Below are 15,955 nucleotides of genomic sequence, written 5' to 3'. Positions count from 1 at the left end.
TCACGTTTTAAATGCCCCTACCAATCAGTACTCCTCTCCCTTTCTACTGCTTCTTAAGCCCCTCTCATGTCCTGCTTCTCATTTAATGTATTTTAACAAGCATGATTGTTGGAAAATCTGAAGCTCCACTGCCTCCCACCCACCCCCATCTTTCTGCCACTGCTACGTCCCTAACAAGATAGAATGAAGAGGAATGGTGATGAGGGATGCTTTTTCAAAATGTCTGTCTGGAATGGCTTAGTTTCCTCTCCTTGAAGGGTCCGTGAAGAGGACTGAGGGCAATGACTGGCTTATAATTGTTATTTGCATGTAGCCTGAAGGTTCCGGCTTGCACGTGCTGACCATCATGGCCTGGGCGCAGATCTACTCTACAGCCATTGCAGAATCATGATGCCTGATGGAAGTAATTATTTGAATGCAAGACCCATGTCTTACTCCTGAGCATATTCAGTTTGAACAAGAAAAATCTCTTACACTAAGCCAATAAGAACCTCTGATCCTATGGCATTCAACAACCCCCACACAGTACAGTGACAGCACAATCCAATGATTCTGATCTAGAGCTAGTGGGAGTGGATCTCTTCCCCCACCCTCAAAAAGAGATGGTAATATCCACCTTGGGCACTGCCTCCATCTGTACCTACTAGAAGACTTCATAAAAATGCCCCACCGCTAAGCACATTGAACATTCTGATTGTTTGGACAGTTATCAATCTAAAGTTTAAAATTCTACCCCTCTTGCAAATTTTTAAGGTATCATTTTGCATCATTGTTTTTGCCATTAGATTGAGGGACCTGCAAAATAATAGCTAGAGAGTTGTCTGAGTGGGGAAACTAACTGATTTGTACAATACAAAAGCACAGATGAGCTAAGGCAAGATGCATGAGTCTTACTAAGTGGAGCAGGCGTGTCAGGTAAATACACCCTGCTTGCTTTGACCGGATGCTGGAAGAACAGCATACTGGTAAGGCCAAAACATATCTGAGGTTGATTGTTCTTTCATGCAGAGGAGACATGTCTTTATCAAAGGGCTAAACTGAGGATTTCAATGGAATGGTTCGCACCCTGCTAACATGTTTGTGTTAGCCCTAACAGTGTAGTTCTTCAGAGTTTTTTTACTCACAGTTTTAAGGTTTCTGCTGCGAGTGCTGGGGTGTTCCAGGGACGTGTTTTGTGCTATGTCACCCTCATCAGAGGACTTCAAGCTGCTTACTTCCTGATGGCATGAAATGATTTGCACAATTTTGGTCCCTTCCTGTAATGGCACAAGTGAGATAAAAATGGTGGAATGGTTTAGAATCTTAGCTCAAGCTTTTACAATGCAGTTGTATTCTCAGAGGCTACACTCACATTGATTTTCTATTGTAGAAAGGTAGGGTTTTCCATGCCACCTCACTTATCTAATTTATTTATTATTGTTTTTTATTGATTATACATGATAAGCTTACAATAATAGCATCTGAAAATCCACTAAGCACTAAGGGAGATCGGAAGAGAGGGCTCGGGTGGCCAGGAGGGGGCGATAGGGGCTGTTGTGACAAATCTAGATTGTTACATATGCTAGTGCAAAATATTACACCATCAAGGCCTGCCAGGCTTCAGAGTAGTAACTTACTTATAAAGTCATGAGTGATCTTGTTTCACAGAGGTGTAGTAACTTATCTTGTGAATAGGTGGGTCTTCAGTTTTTTGCAAAAGGAAAGGATATCAGGAGCTTTGAGGGTGTTCCAAACTATAGGCATGGATCCAGAAAAGGACTTGCGTCACTCAGAATTTCTGGGGTTCCAGAATAAAAGAATCCTTGCTGAAGAATTCTCTTATACCACCAGAGGTTTTCAGAAGATCTGAATGGTAACAGAGCCATCTAAGTAGAGTTCTTTATATGCTTGAATTTGATTTTTAGTGGAAGCCAATGAAGATTCTTCAAGATGGGAAAAGTGGTCACATTTTCTTTTGCCTGTAGTCCATCTCGTTGTAGAATGCATGGCAGCTTTGATAGTTAGAAGTGCATTGGTGGAAGTGCAGTTCAGAGGGCGCTGCCATTGTCCAGCCTGGAGATGACCAGAACATAAGCAGAAGTCTTTGGTTAATCATTTGAAGCTAAGAGTTTAAATCTTTTTAGTTGGAAGAGATGACATAGTGCAGTTTTTCCAGTTTGGTGATGTCTTGTTTGAAGAAAGGTGCTATTGATTATGAATCCAAGTTCTTTAACTAGGTAGTGGAGGAAGATCAATCAATCAGGGATTTGTGGAGTGCACTACCCACCCGTGAGGGTTTCAAGGCGCTGAGGGGAGGGAGAGTATCGGGCAGCTCTGGGCATCTGAAAAGCCAGGTCTTGAGGCTCTTCCTGAAAGCTTGCAGTGTGGGAATTTGTCTGATGCTGAGGGGGAGTTCAGTCTGAAATTATCTGAAATATTGTCTGAAAATCTAAGGGTGGGTGGGCAACCATTCTTATAAACATGTGCATAGTGGCTACTAGCAGAACACCACTAGGCTAGGGCTAGGGGGCAGAGGTCAGGCTTTTCACCAGTAGGGGGCAGACTTTCACTTTGCGATGACGTGAAATGCTTCAGCATACCTATAAACTCTCATTCCAATTTCTATTACTGCAAAAAAGCTCTTTATTCGCCAGCTGCCTGGAACTAACATGCAGTACTTGAGAGAGCCCCACCAATGACAACATCCCTCATTGATTTCTGGCGAGAAAAGCAGACACGGTTTGCGGGACGTAAAACATTGTGTTCACATATTAGGCCATTAGCTTTCTTGCTATTGGCATAATATTTGGAAACTGAGCCCATACAGTCTGATGTGAGAGATTTCGATGCCCATTTCTCTAAATCACACATCCTTCAAAAGGGATGTGCAATGAGGCATCACCATTCTGCTGTTAGTTTAATATTAGTAGAACTGACGCTTGCATCATTACACTTCTCCCTTAGAATGGCGGCCGTTTAGCCCAGTGAAAATAGGTTTGGATATCAGCAGCAGAATTCAAAGATTCATAAAATGTGCTATTCCCAGCAATAAAGTTTATTTTTCTTTTTGTCAGTTTAAGACACACACTACCTATATTGATCATTGACAAAACTAGTTAAACTTTGATATTTTTTTACTAATGTTATTGCTCGACTCTATGTGCTACTATTTTAATGTTTTCTAAGCCAAAGTATTCATATACCTTCTGGAGACATCATTTTGTCATTTAGCAACATGTATATTTTCAACCTAATGTCAACCTTAAATTATTATAAAGGCACAAACATTTATTAGCCTTAAACTTTTTGTGCAAGCATACATGTAAGAGCAAGTAATGCAGCTAGCCCCCTTCCCCATAAAATGATATCATTAATTCATATTGTACTCGAAGGCTAACTTTAGAAAATCTGCAACATTTCAAAATCTGTGGATAATTTGCAAAATATTCAAAATGTTCGGAGAACTCAGAAATCAGTTTTTTCTACAAAAACTCTATGCAGCAGATTGAATTGTCCCTAGCAGTTAACGGATATCCCACTAATCTCTCGCAACAAGAGGCAAATAAACATAATAACTTTCTCGGATTCCTTCTCCTCTAGCAGGTTATGCCAGCATTCTAACATTTTGATTGACTGAGCCAATTTCAGATTTTTGTGCAGGTTGTTAAGCGTTATTGCCCGCACCAGCATTTCTCTGTGTTTTTCAACTTTTTTTTGGGCTGATTGGGCTTCTCTCTTATCAAAATCAAAGGAAGGAGACAGCTGTATCCCGGCAAGTTGCTTCTGAAATGGCTGAAGTGCCATGGGAGAATGGAGCAGTTTATTTTCCAAATCTCTTTATGTATGAGATAGCTCTTGCTCCTGCAGTGCCCCCAGTGTCCACAACAGACAGAAGAGATGTTTTGAGCTGGCAGAATGCTCCCTTGTGGGCTTTTAACAATAACTATGGCCCACAAAAAAACATTCTTATTATTTGACCAACTCCCAGCTTTCCGTCCAGGGTGCTAGTGTTACTCTACTTCCAATATATTGAGTGAGGAAGCCAGCTCTGAGTTTTGCCCCATCCCTCTTGATGAGCACAGATAGATTACTATCATGCTACCGCACTCTTATTCTACCTCTTTTCAAACAACAAGGGGACCCAAGTAAAGTCAGCCAGGGACCTCAGGTATCAATTATTTTGTGCTACAATGGTCCCTAGGGAGGTAGGGATAGGGGGTAACAAATGAATACAGACCCAATCAGTGCTGTATTGGTTAACTTATCCAGCCGGACAGAGGTTCAATATTTAAATTATCAGCACAAATACTGAAAAGTGGGACACAAGCCTGCATCCTACTACACAAACATACAAACATAAAATTGGGAGAACATTTAAGCGAGGCTCAGGCAACGCTTACGGTTTGTTTTGACAAGTAGAATAAATTTTAAGAAACAAATCGCAAGTAAGGTCTCTACACAGTTAATAATGACATCACATTTAGTGCATGAGGTGTTTTAAGGTGTCAACGGCGTTTCGATCCAAGTGAGCAATGCGTGGATCATCTTCAGGACATTATATTAGCATGCCTGTATATAAGTGCCTAAGATAACTGTAAATTTGACATAGGTCAAGAGAAGGGAGGAAGAAGACAGAAGGAGAAAATTATGGGGGTGTATATCATCGGTATACAGCCTCGAGAGATCACAAGCTAGTCTGAACAAAAATCTTTTTTTTGTTAGCTTCAAAGAATTATCAAGACGCATTGGTAAAAACTGTGGTAATAATGAATTGCATGGTGCAGTGAGAAGGAGTAAGTGACTCAGTGAGATAATAAGTCTTGGAGTTAGCGTGACTGCATACATTTATCGCTTGGTCAAAACAGTTGTGTCAAGGTATCAATACATTCAGCAGTATGAGCTTTTATGGTTGTAAACTAGCATTTTAATAAACAAGAAAATTGCGGTGCAGTGGATACGTGGAGGAGAAAAAGGAAAGAAATAGATCAAGAACGTCGCAGTGAGTGAGGGGAAAGGTTCTGTTGTGGGTATTAGACAATATTTAAGCATAAAAACACGGCGCAGTGACTGCTTGATTTAAAAAGGACAAGAGGATGCAGTAGTGAAAAGGTAGAAACTCTAGGTTGACCGCCATGCTTGGCAGACAAGGGAATGTAGCAGCAAGAGGATAGGAGCTCAGAGATAACCGCTGTGCGCTTTTTGTTCAGACTAGCTTGTGTTCTCTTGAGGCTGTATACCGATGATATACACCCCCCTCATTTTCTCCTTATGTCTTCTTCCTCCCTTCTCTTGAACTATGTCTAATTTACAGTTATCTTAGGCACTTATATACAGGCATGCTAATATAATGTCCTGGATCTTGGATCGAAACGCCGCCGACACCTTAAAACGCCTCATGCACTAAATGTGATGTCATTATTAACTGTGTAGAGACGTTACTTGTGATTTGTTTCTTAAAATTCATACTACTTGTCAAAACAAACCGTAAGCATTGCCTGAGCCTCGCTTAAATGTTCTCCCTATTTCATGTTTGTATGTTTGTGTAGTAGGATGCAGGCTTGTGTCCCACTTTTCAGTATTTGTGTTTGTTTATATCCAAAAATCTTGCTGATAAATTAAATATTGAACCTCTGTCCAGGTGGATAAGTTAACCAATACAGCACTGATTGGGTCTGTATTCATTTGTTACCTCCTATCCCTACCTCCCTAGGGACCATTGTAGCACAAAACAATCCCTCATTTTCTAGAGCATTTGGGTTATATTTTTTATGTTACCTCGGAATAATTGTATTTTTTAAATTATACTTCTGCCACAAATTTTCTTCTGATGCTTCTGAGACTGAGGGGATAGTTTGAAAATTTGAGTCAAGCAGCGCATTGCTTGAACAAGGTTCTCCAAGTCTCTTATCTCTTGCCTAACACAAATAATTCTTGCACGGTGTCGTTGATATCTGCATTGGCTTGTAAACATTTTCTATGATAGTCTTTGGGAATAGCAAGATAAATAAAAATAGATGAAATTGATACATCAAGCACCTTTTTTAGAATGTAGGCCATTGAAAAGTAGCGCAGCCTTTAGTGTATTACACTTTGGGAAAATCAAATTTTTAGCTTTATAAAGGAGAAAGTGTATGCTTTTTATATTTTCCATCCATCCATCATTGTGTTGGAAACCTTCAACCTGTAGTGAATTTTCATTCTCGCTGCCTTCTGAGCCTTCTAGTTTTGCTTCTATCAATTCAAGTTTGGGGTGAAAAACCTCAGCATGTCAAATGGTGCATGCCTAAAACTGATGTCACACACAACTAGTGGTGTTATTTCGGCTATGGAAGGGTGCATGGATGAGGTGAATGTAGATTGTGTGTCCATGTGTATTATCTCTACACAATGATGCTTGTACACAAACCAACCATTTAAAAATATCTACCTAAAATATTGTCATGCTTTATTAAACAAAATACTCATATGCATTAGATAGAAAGTCTGAATATGCCTAGCCAGGACAGAATGGCGTTTCCTGTAGCCACACATTTTAGTAGTTTACGTACGTGAATGGTAAAAAAATACACAGTACAAACCCCATATATTTATAACTTCCATTTTCTGATGCATTTTCTACATCACCATATCATGGTCCCACCGGAAAGTTAAATAAGCTGTTTGACCAAATTTACAGTACATGTTTAGGAAATAAGCACGGATGCTGTGAGACTAAATGACAGGGTCCAAATACCAGCAAAATCAACAGAAAAAAGTAGGGGGACCGCAATGCAATTATGTTATAACTTCCACAGGCCAATTTCAGCTCAGGGTAGAGAATAGTCTTACCATCCTTCTGGAAGACCTCAGCACCAAGGAAGAAAAGCTGGAAAAACATCAGCGTTGAAGTAGTCAGTGCCAGGTTAGTGTGGCACATAAAAGACATTCCCTGTTAGGGTAGGGACCTCTGCTACAATTTAGGACTCTTTCCCCATCTCTCCATCAATCATCTTAGGGGCATTTGGTCTGTCTGAACCGATAAATGAGTTCCAAACCTTTATTATCCCAATTTTTTCTTGGACAACACAACCGAAACAGCTTCCCTCTCAATGGCCATGCTACTTATACTGGATAGCAGACATCTACTGATAAACACTACTGGCTAGTCCAGCCTTCATCTTTAAGCTGCAAGAGCGTAGTTCAATGTCATGCTCTGAAGCATTTGTCCCACCACGGTCTCTTTGCTGGAGTTAGGTATTTTATGCACTGGTGCAGAGCACATACCCTCCTAACAGCCACCAATGGCCTCCTGGCACTCTGTTCTCAAGATTACTTTCTAAGGTTGCATCATGGATGTCTTCTCATTTAAAGGTACAGCAATATTACCGTACCCCTACAGGATCTCCTGTAATATAAAGAGATGGCCAAATAAGCTTTAACCTGGGGCTATGTCTTATAAGGCTAAAGCACTAGTTATGTCTCCAGCCAGGGAACTCAACGGTTCCACTCACAACTAGTCAGCCAGTTCTTCTCTTGAGGATGGATGTCTTCTCTGACTGTTGTGTCTTTGTAGCACTGAACCGGAAGCAAACCAGATGACAATTAGCAATTACAATTCGTAGTTCTCAAGGGAGGGCATGAGTACTACAAGCTTCTTCCCACAATACTTATCAGGTGGGATCTTTTTCATCTTTCAGGTGGTCTTCCAGGTCCAAGAATGTCCTGTGATGGTTATAGAGGTGAGGTGTCATTCTTGCCCTGTCCTACAGCTGATGATTTGAGAATTCTGCAGGTTTAATCCTGGATCAATTCTCACCAAAACACAACCCCTTTGACAGCACATACTCAAGCTTCTTCCTACAGCAGTGATCCGACAGGATCTTCTTTCAGGTGTTTTTCAGCTCGAAGAATGTTCTGAGATTTTGGTGTGGTGCCATCCTTATCTTGTGCAGTGGGTAACTATTGGAGAGTTCTGGAAGTCCAATCCTGGCTCCGTACTCACCAACATTAACCCCCCCCTTTGCAGGACATACTCTCTCACATCACTATAAATCTTCCCAAACTTGGTCATTCAAAATGGTGCGGTTAAGATTTTTTACCTTTCAGAAGGTTGAGACCCCCCTCCCAGATCCATCCTATTTAAATGTGTGAGCTCCCCATCCCTCACCTTAATCTGGAAACTGCTTCCCATCCATCTTTAGACAAAGATGAATCTCTGCGAGACAACGTGGTGGATTGTGCGGATGGCTATGGAGACTCCCACGCCTCGGTAGCCATAGTGATCCAGGCCCCGCCCTCAGGAGTAAACTCAGCGCTGGCGTTGGCGTGCTAGGAGGAATGGTGGCAGAAGGCAGAGCTTCGTTATCAGCTCCGTGATTCTTTTCAGAGCTCAGAGATGGAGAGATTAATGCGTGATTAATGCGCGATCCTGCGGGGGCATTTGTAACCACGAATTCTGGGAAATACATGGATGAAAATCACGGAGGAGTGAAGCGCGAGGCGGTGAGGCTAGGAGGCTGTAAGGCTGTGAGGCTCCCCAGTGGATAAAGGTACTGGGGGCACTGAGAGGTGCAGAAAAGCTCTGGGATAAGAACAGAAAGGGAACAAGTGCATTTTTAATAGGAGGGGGGTGACTTTGCATCTCAAGTTTTATTTTTTTTCTCTCTCCTTTGGCAGTGGAACAAAAATAGCAGGATCAATGCAATGTAATACAATATAACCGGGATTAATGTATTACATCCGGTAATGGCCACTATTTGGCAAGACTGTCTATCGAACAGGCTGTGACTAAAGAGTAAATAAAGAGTGAGCAGAACAAGAAGCTCCGAAATTGTGTTAAGTTAACAAACAGAGGAAGCTGTTAAGCCCGTTGAATTCCTGTTTTTTCCAAGGAAGAGGCCTCAATATGGGGAAACATTGGAAGCTCCCCAATGGGTCAAACCACGCAGAAATATATGGTGGACAAAAAGCTAAGACCCGGTCCACCCAAAGTAAAACAACTCTGACAACATTAAGGGCGGAACGTCTACTGAGAGCAAGTCAGGGCTCAGGCAGAAGATCGAGCTCTGAGGATGAGGTGGGCGTGCCTGTGAGTGGAATCAATAAGGATATACCCCTGGTATCGGATGAAGTTACGAGCATATGCAAAATAAAAGAAAATGCCACAGCTGTTGGAGTAGACCTGGTACAGGGCAGCCCACCCCCCCTAGAGGGGCTACTAATCAGGTAGACGATCAGGTGGCCGAGGTAGAGATAGGTCAAAATCAAGATTCCGTAAGGGAAGAAATGACCAATATCAATTTAATGAAAACAAAGGAATGTCCCCTTTATTTAAAAACGAAAATACCTCTCATACCTCTCGCTCCCACACAGACTATCCGTGACAAATCATTTCAAGAACTAGTATCAGAGCAAATACATCAGCAAGCACCACAGCCCCAGCCAGCGGCAGGATTACAAACTGAAGGCACATCGGGTACTCAAATAGTGATTAGCCCATTATCAGTCTCACCACTTAACCAGCGAAATCAGTCCAAAAAAAAGGATCCAAGGAGTGGACAGTCTCCTCCCTCGACTTCATTGCTGGAAAAAATCATCGCTGTAGAAGATCAAGATCCTACAGAGGCAGTCGGTACGGGACCATCTGAGACCTTGCAATTGGATAATGGGGCTAGTTTCCAGTGTGACATAAAATCAATGCTAAATCTTATCTTAGATGAGATTCGCAATATGAAAACGACACAAGCAAATGAGATTGCAGCCCTGCACCATCGGTTGACAAAAATTGAAGAAGCTGTAGCTAGTCTGCCGGGCAGGCTGCAGGAGGCTGAGTCTAGAATATCCCAGCTTGAGGATCAGATGATGACGATTCAGCAACAAGCGGACGTGGCAAACAAACAAAAACTTAGTCTACAGACCAAAATCGAGGAATTGGAGAATCACTCCTGTCACTCCAATCTGCGCCTAGTGGGGGTGTCAGAAGGCCGTGAGGGGACACAAATGCTTCAATGGGTGGAGTCATTTATTAAAAACAGTGTTCTTTCAGGCTTCTCTGGTGACTTAACCATTACCATAGCACACAGAGTTCCAGCTCAGCCATTCCAGAATTTGAAATGACCCAGAACTATTCTTGTTAATTTTTGCAGATTTTAGAATTAAGGAGCGGGTACTGTCTCAGGCTTTACAAATGCGACAGATTTCAACTCCAGAAGTTCCTAGCTGATGTATTTTTTCTGATATGTCCGCTGCTGCAGCTCGCCGGCGAAAGGAATTTGTGAAACTTCTTTATTTGTTTAAAGCACAAGGAGCTCAGGCGTCTATAGCTCAACAGTCTAAATTATGTGTGCTTGTGCAAGGCAAGTTTCATATGTTTGCTAATTTAGAAGAAGCTCAGGAGCTTCTACAGAAAATTACTGTGAACAAATAGTGAGCAAATTGTGATTGTAGTAGATTATTAGTTAAGTTCCTCTCTTATATACCTATCTTTTTATTTTATTTTTTTCTTCAAGACACGTCTCTAGTATGAGCGGAGGTGGGCCTGGGATCACTTAGGGTGCAACAACATGGCACCCAGATTGGATGCTAGTTCCTGGGAGCAGGCAGGGGGTATGGAGGGCAATTTCCCCTTTGCTACGAGTGTTGGGGTGGGAGTTCAGGGTGGGGCGTCACAAGGATTTGCTGAGGGAAGAAATGAACAAGAAAGCAGTATAGTTGTTAGGATAAGGCTGTCGTCGTACCAGAATTATTTAGGAGATATCTGTATAAAGGATGAAATAATTGGCAGGATGGTTTCTGTGTTGGAAACAACCACTATTGAGTTACGAAGATATCTAGGATGGAATCAAAAATGGAGAATATAAATATTGTTACATGTAATGTTAATGGATTATTGAATCCACGAAAAAGTTAAGCCTGTTTAAATTGGATGGATTCTCTTTCCCTGGAATTTGTATTTCTTCAGGAAACCCATTTTAGGTCTGATATTCCGAAAATATCCCTTCCTAAGAAATGCACACAAGCTTATTTTTCATCTGCCAATTTAGCGGTAAGAGGAGTAGGGATTTTGTTCTCTAATTCATGGGATTGGCAGGGTAAAGAGGTACGACGGGATGGTAAAGGAAGATGGTTGTGGGTAAAAGTAAAGTTGGATGAAATAGCCCTGAATTTGATTAATTATTATGGCCCAATAGATGACGATACGGCGGCCTTAGAGCAAATGTATCAGTTGATAGCACAAATGGAAGGTATATTAATTATCGGCGGGGATTTTAATTTTATCCAGAATTTGGGACTGGATACATCTAATAAGGCGAAGCGTCAGTTAAAGCCCAAAACCACAAAGTTAATAAATAGACTAACAGAAGATTTTTCTTTATCAGACCCCGGGAGGCTGGGGCATCCCGGACTTCAGCAGTATACCTGCTATTCAGCTAGATTTAGATCAGCATCCCGTCTGGATTTTTTCTTAGTAGATAGATTGGTCGCTAATGGGCTTACAGAAATACTTTCTAACTCTTTCTCAGACCACTCTTTAGTCTCATTTATATTAAGGATAATAATTACTCCGCAAAACAGGCCCAGATGGCAATTCGATAAATCCTTATTACAAGACTCTACCTGGATAACAGAAACTAAAGTATTTATAAAGGAGTTTTTTCAGTATAATGAAAATTCTGCATCTATGTTCATGGTATGGGAGGCATTTAAGGTGACCTTAAGAGGTCACACAATATCATATAAGGCTAGAATAAATAAATAAAGAGAAGAAAAGATTCAAGCATTACAAGAAAGAAGTAGAGAAAGCAAGACAAAATCTCGATTTAAATACTACGGAGTCCACTTTTAGAGTTCATCAGCATGAATTAGCTAAAGTAAAGGAACAACTGAAGGATTTTTTTTTATTGGAAGAGATATCTGGGAGTAGGGCTTATCAACAGAAACTTTATGGAGAAAGTCAACAGATTGGGAGATTCTTGGCTTGGTCCACAAAAAGTCAGACAGCAACCCAAATAATTCCCAAGGTTAAGAATCCCTCAACTGGGATACTAATTGACGATAAACAAGCTATTTCAGAGGTGTTTCTATCACATTTTAACCAAATTTATATGGAAACGCAGGGGGTAGACGTAGTAGATTTGTTGGGTTATTTTGAATTTTTGGATTTACTCCAGATACCCTCACATGGCTCTGAGATATTGAATAGTGTAATCGGGATTACAGAAATTCTAGCAGTATTAAAAAGTATGCCCAATTCTAAGGCGAGCGGTGCAGATGGAATCCCTGTTGAGGTTTTTAAGGTATTTCAGGAAGAAATCCTTCCTTTTCTGGTAAAATTGTTTAGCCAGATAAAGGAGGGTTTGGATATCCCAAAAAGCTTTAAGGAATCTGTCCTAGTAATTTTTCCTAAAAAAGATAAAGATCCCAGCGATCCCAATTCTTATCGCCCAATAAGTCTATTGAATACGGATTCTAAAATATTTATGAAAATTTGGGCAAAAAGAATTGTCCCATCTGTACAACAGGTGGTACATGAGGACCAAGATGGTTTTATTCTGGGCCGATTGATGGCAGCTAACACATTTTTCTTAACACAAGCCATTGATTATTTTTCGTCCAATAAGATGGATGCAGTGGTCATGATGATGGATGCCAAAAAGGCTTTTGATTTGGTAGATTTGAGTGCTTTATTTTTTATTTTGAATAAATTTGGGTTTCCGTTATTTTTTTTAAGAATGTTAAAGGAACTCTATAGCTGTGAGGAAGCCAAGGTTGTTATAAACGGAGAAGACACTGGTAGGGTACAAATTAAGCGAGGCACACGTCATGGTTGTCCTTTATCCCCCCTTTTGTTTTCCTTGTTTATTGAACTCTTGGCTGTCAGGCTGCGGAAGAGTTTGTTTATTTTGCCTCCAATTGAGGGGATGGCAAAGATCAAACTCTATGCAGATGACATTATTTTATATCTGAAGGCCGGGGGATCTAATGTTCAAAACGCACTGGATGAAATACAGAAATTTACGCAGGTGGGGGGTTACAAAGTAAACCAAGCAAAAACTGAAATCCTTCTTTTTAACTCCACTCTAGCGGATATTCCCGCTTCCATCGCCATAAGACCACCGCATCCAATTAGATATTTGGGGATATACGTTACACAGGATTTTAGTCAGTTGTTCCCCCTGAACTATAATAGAATGCTTATAAAAGTGAAAAATGTATTGGACAAATGGACTCTGCTTAATCTATCATTAATAGGACGGATTTCGATGATTAAGATGTTGAAACTTCCATTGCTTATGTTTCTTTTCAGCAATCTTCCGCTGAAAATTCCGAGTTTCTATTTTAAGGAACTAGGGGGAATATGTATCAAAAACCGTATTTGCGATTCTCAAATAGCGATTTTTTGAGAATCGCTATTTGAGAATTGCAAAACGGGATGTATTTAAAAATTCGCACATATTTTGCGAATTCTTAATATTCCTTAATTGCGATTAGCACATTGCGAAATCGCAATTAAGGAATACCTTCCCATTCATTCCTATGGGCCAGGAGGCCCATAGGAATGAATGGGAAGTAATTCTCAAATTGCGACTTGCAATTTGCTAATCGCAAATTGAGAATAATTTCAAAGGTGCAAGGGTGTCATGATGACACCCTGATGCATCCCTGAAATAAACATGTGTGCGCATATGGCGCACATACATGCCCTAAGAGCATGTATGTGCGCCACATGGCACTTTGAAAAATGCCAAAAATTGCATTTTTCAAAGAAATCGCAAATTACCACCAACTTGAAGTTGGTGGTAATTTGCAATTTCTAAAGGAGAATTCGCACAACTTTGGTGCGTGTTACATAGCATTTAAGGAATCACAATTTGCGATTCCTTAAATGCTTACGCAAAATTAAGGAATCGCAAAATTAGCGATTCCTTAATAATGCGATGCGAAAATGTCACATACATCGCGTTTTGCGATTTTGTATTCGCAAACGCTGTTTTTTTGCGATTCGCAGCGTTTGCGAATACAAAATTGTTTGATACATATGCCCCCAGATTAAATAATTCAGAAATTTGTTTGGAATAACAAACATCCTCGAGTGAAATTTGCTACATTACAACTGGATGTAGCCTCAGGAGGTCTAGCCTTACCACATTTCTCCACATATTACCTGGCATCATTACTAGATTGGTTTCTCAATTGGCTGTGGAAAATTCACTATTTGATAATTTTATATTGGTGCAGATGTTGAAAGAGAGTGCAATAAGGTTGCCGAATTTTTTACGGCTGCCAAAATTGCCCAAAAGGACCAGATATAAAGTGATTTTATCATTAGTAGAAAGGATGCGGCTCTTCTTTAAATTACGAGATATTCCAGCATTTCATGCTTTTACTTCTATAGAGGACTGCGCAGCAGGTGGTCTCATAGTATCACGTGGCCTTTCGCAACAGTGGCAAGAGTTGGGCTTTAATCAGCTTGGAAATTTCTTTAATCATGAGACATTAATAACTTGGGAAACAGTTTGGTTACAAACTAATTCTTTAACAACAGCCCTCCCTCTGAGCTTGTATCAGTTAGTTAATTTTCTCAAAATCAATTATGTAACATTGAATAAAATGCCAGAGCAAATTGCTAGGCAAATGGCGAATAAAATGTTGGGGATAGGAGGCTGGTATCAGCTACTGCATCAAAAAGCCCATTCAGAAGAGATTCTGATAACAGAACTTCAAAAAATCTATTTAGAGACCGGCTGTAAGTTCAATATAAGGGAATGGCAACAACTTAGGGGCATATTATCAAGACAGGCAATATAATTATCGCCGCTTTAGCGGCAGAAAACTGCCGCTAAAACGGCGATAATGGGCTTGATAATATGCTCTATGGAATTCCAATTCAGCCCATGTTAGATGTGAAGGACATCTAACCTGAGCTTCAATTGAAATTCCATAGAGCATATTATCAAGCCCATAATCGCTGTTTTAGCGACTGTTTTCTACCACTGAAGCGGCGATAATTTTATCGCCTGTCTTGATAATATGCCCCTTAATGAGTTAGCAAAAAAAGCACTTAGAGGGGCTAATTATAAGAGGATGAATTTTTTTATCTAGATGGCGCGCCTATTACACACCCCTTAAATTGCATAAGATGTTTCCAACAGACCCAAACCAATGCTTTAGATGTAATATTCAGGATGAGGGTGGATGGGTACATATTTTTTATGAATGTAATAAGCTACGACTTTTTTGGGATGAGATCTTTGCTAAGATCTCATCATCTTTGTCTTTGAATATTCAACCATCGGTTATGCTGGTTTTATTTGGCACTTCAGGGGAGGTGAAAGGGTTTACTAAATATCAGCAGTATTTTATATTCATTGCCATAGCTGTGGCAAGATCATTAGTCCTACAAAATTGGAAAACAGATGAACAACCCAAGATCGACCACTGGCTTAATAAAATGAACAGAACTTTTAGGTTTGAGGAGGCCTATGCGAGAAGGGTAGGAGGAACCAAAAGATTTAGAGCTATCTGGCATGAATACTCTGAATAGATTGAGAGAGAAGGAGAAGGATTTTAGAAAGCAAGGTATTTTAGAGTCTCTAACCTTTGCACAACCAAATACGCCAGGTCAGATTAACTATATTAGTATTATGTTGGCGATAGTAGAGGGGCAAGGTGACTAAAATGTAGTTTTAATATTATGCACTTTATTTGATAACTGCTGCTACGTTCCATCTAGCACTTTAAAAAGCTTCTTTTTATTAGCTTTTTTATGATATCTTGTTTAAGAGCTGCTCCTATTAGCATTTTGCACTTTGAATTATTGTGTGCCCCTTTATTTATCAAATATAAGAGCCATGATACTTCTTGGCTGTTTTATTTAAGATTCAAGTACTTGTACATTATTTAAGAACTGCTATTAATTATCTGAAGGTCTTTATATGGTATTAATGCTAGCTTGATATGATATTTTTATTATGAATTGCTGCTATTACATATTTTA

Source organism: Triturus cristatus, chromosome 3_2 (assembly GCF_964204655.1).
Source record: "Triturus cristatus chromosome 3_2, aTriCri1.1, whole genome shotgun sequence".
NCBI classification, from domain to species: domain Eukaryota; kingdom Metazoa; phylum Chordata; class Amphibia; order Caudata; family Salamandridae; genus Triturus; species Triturus cristatus.
The sequence above is the reverse complement of the archived record's forward strand: the minus strand, read 5'-3'. Positions refer to the sequence as shown.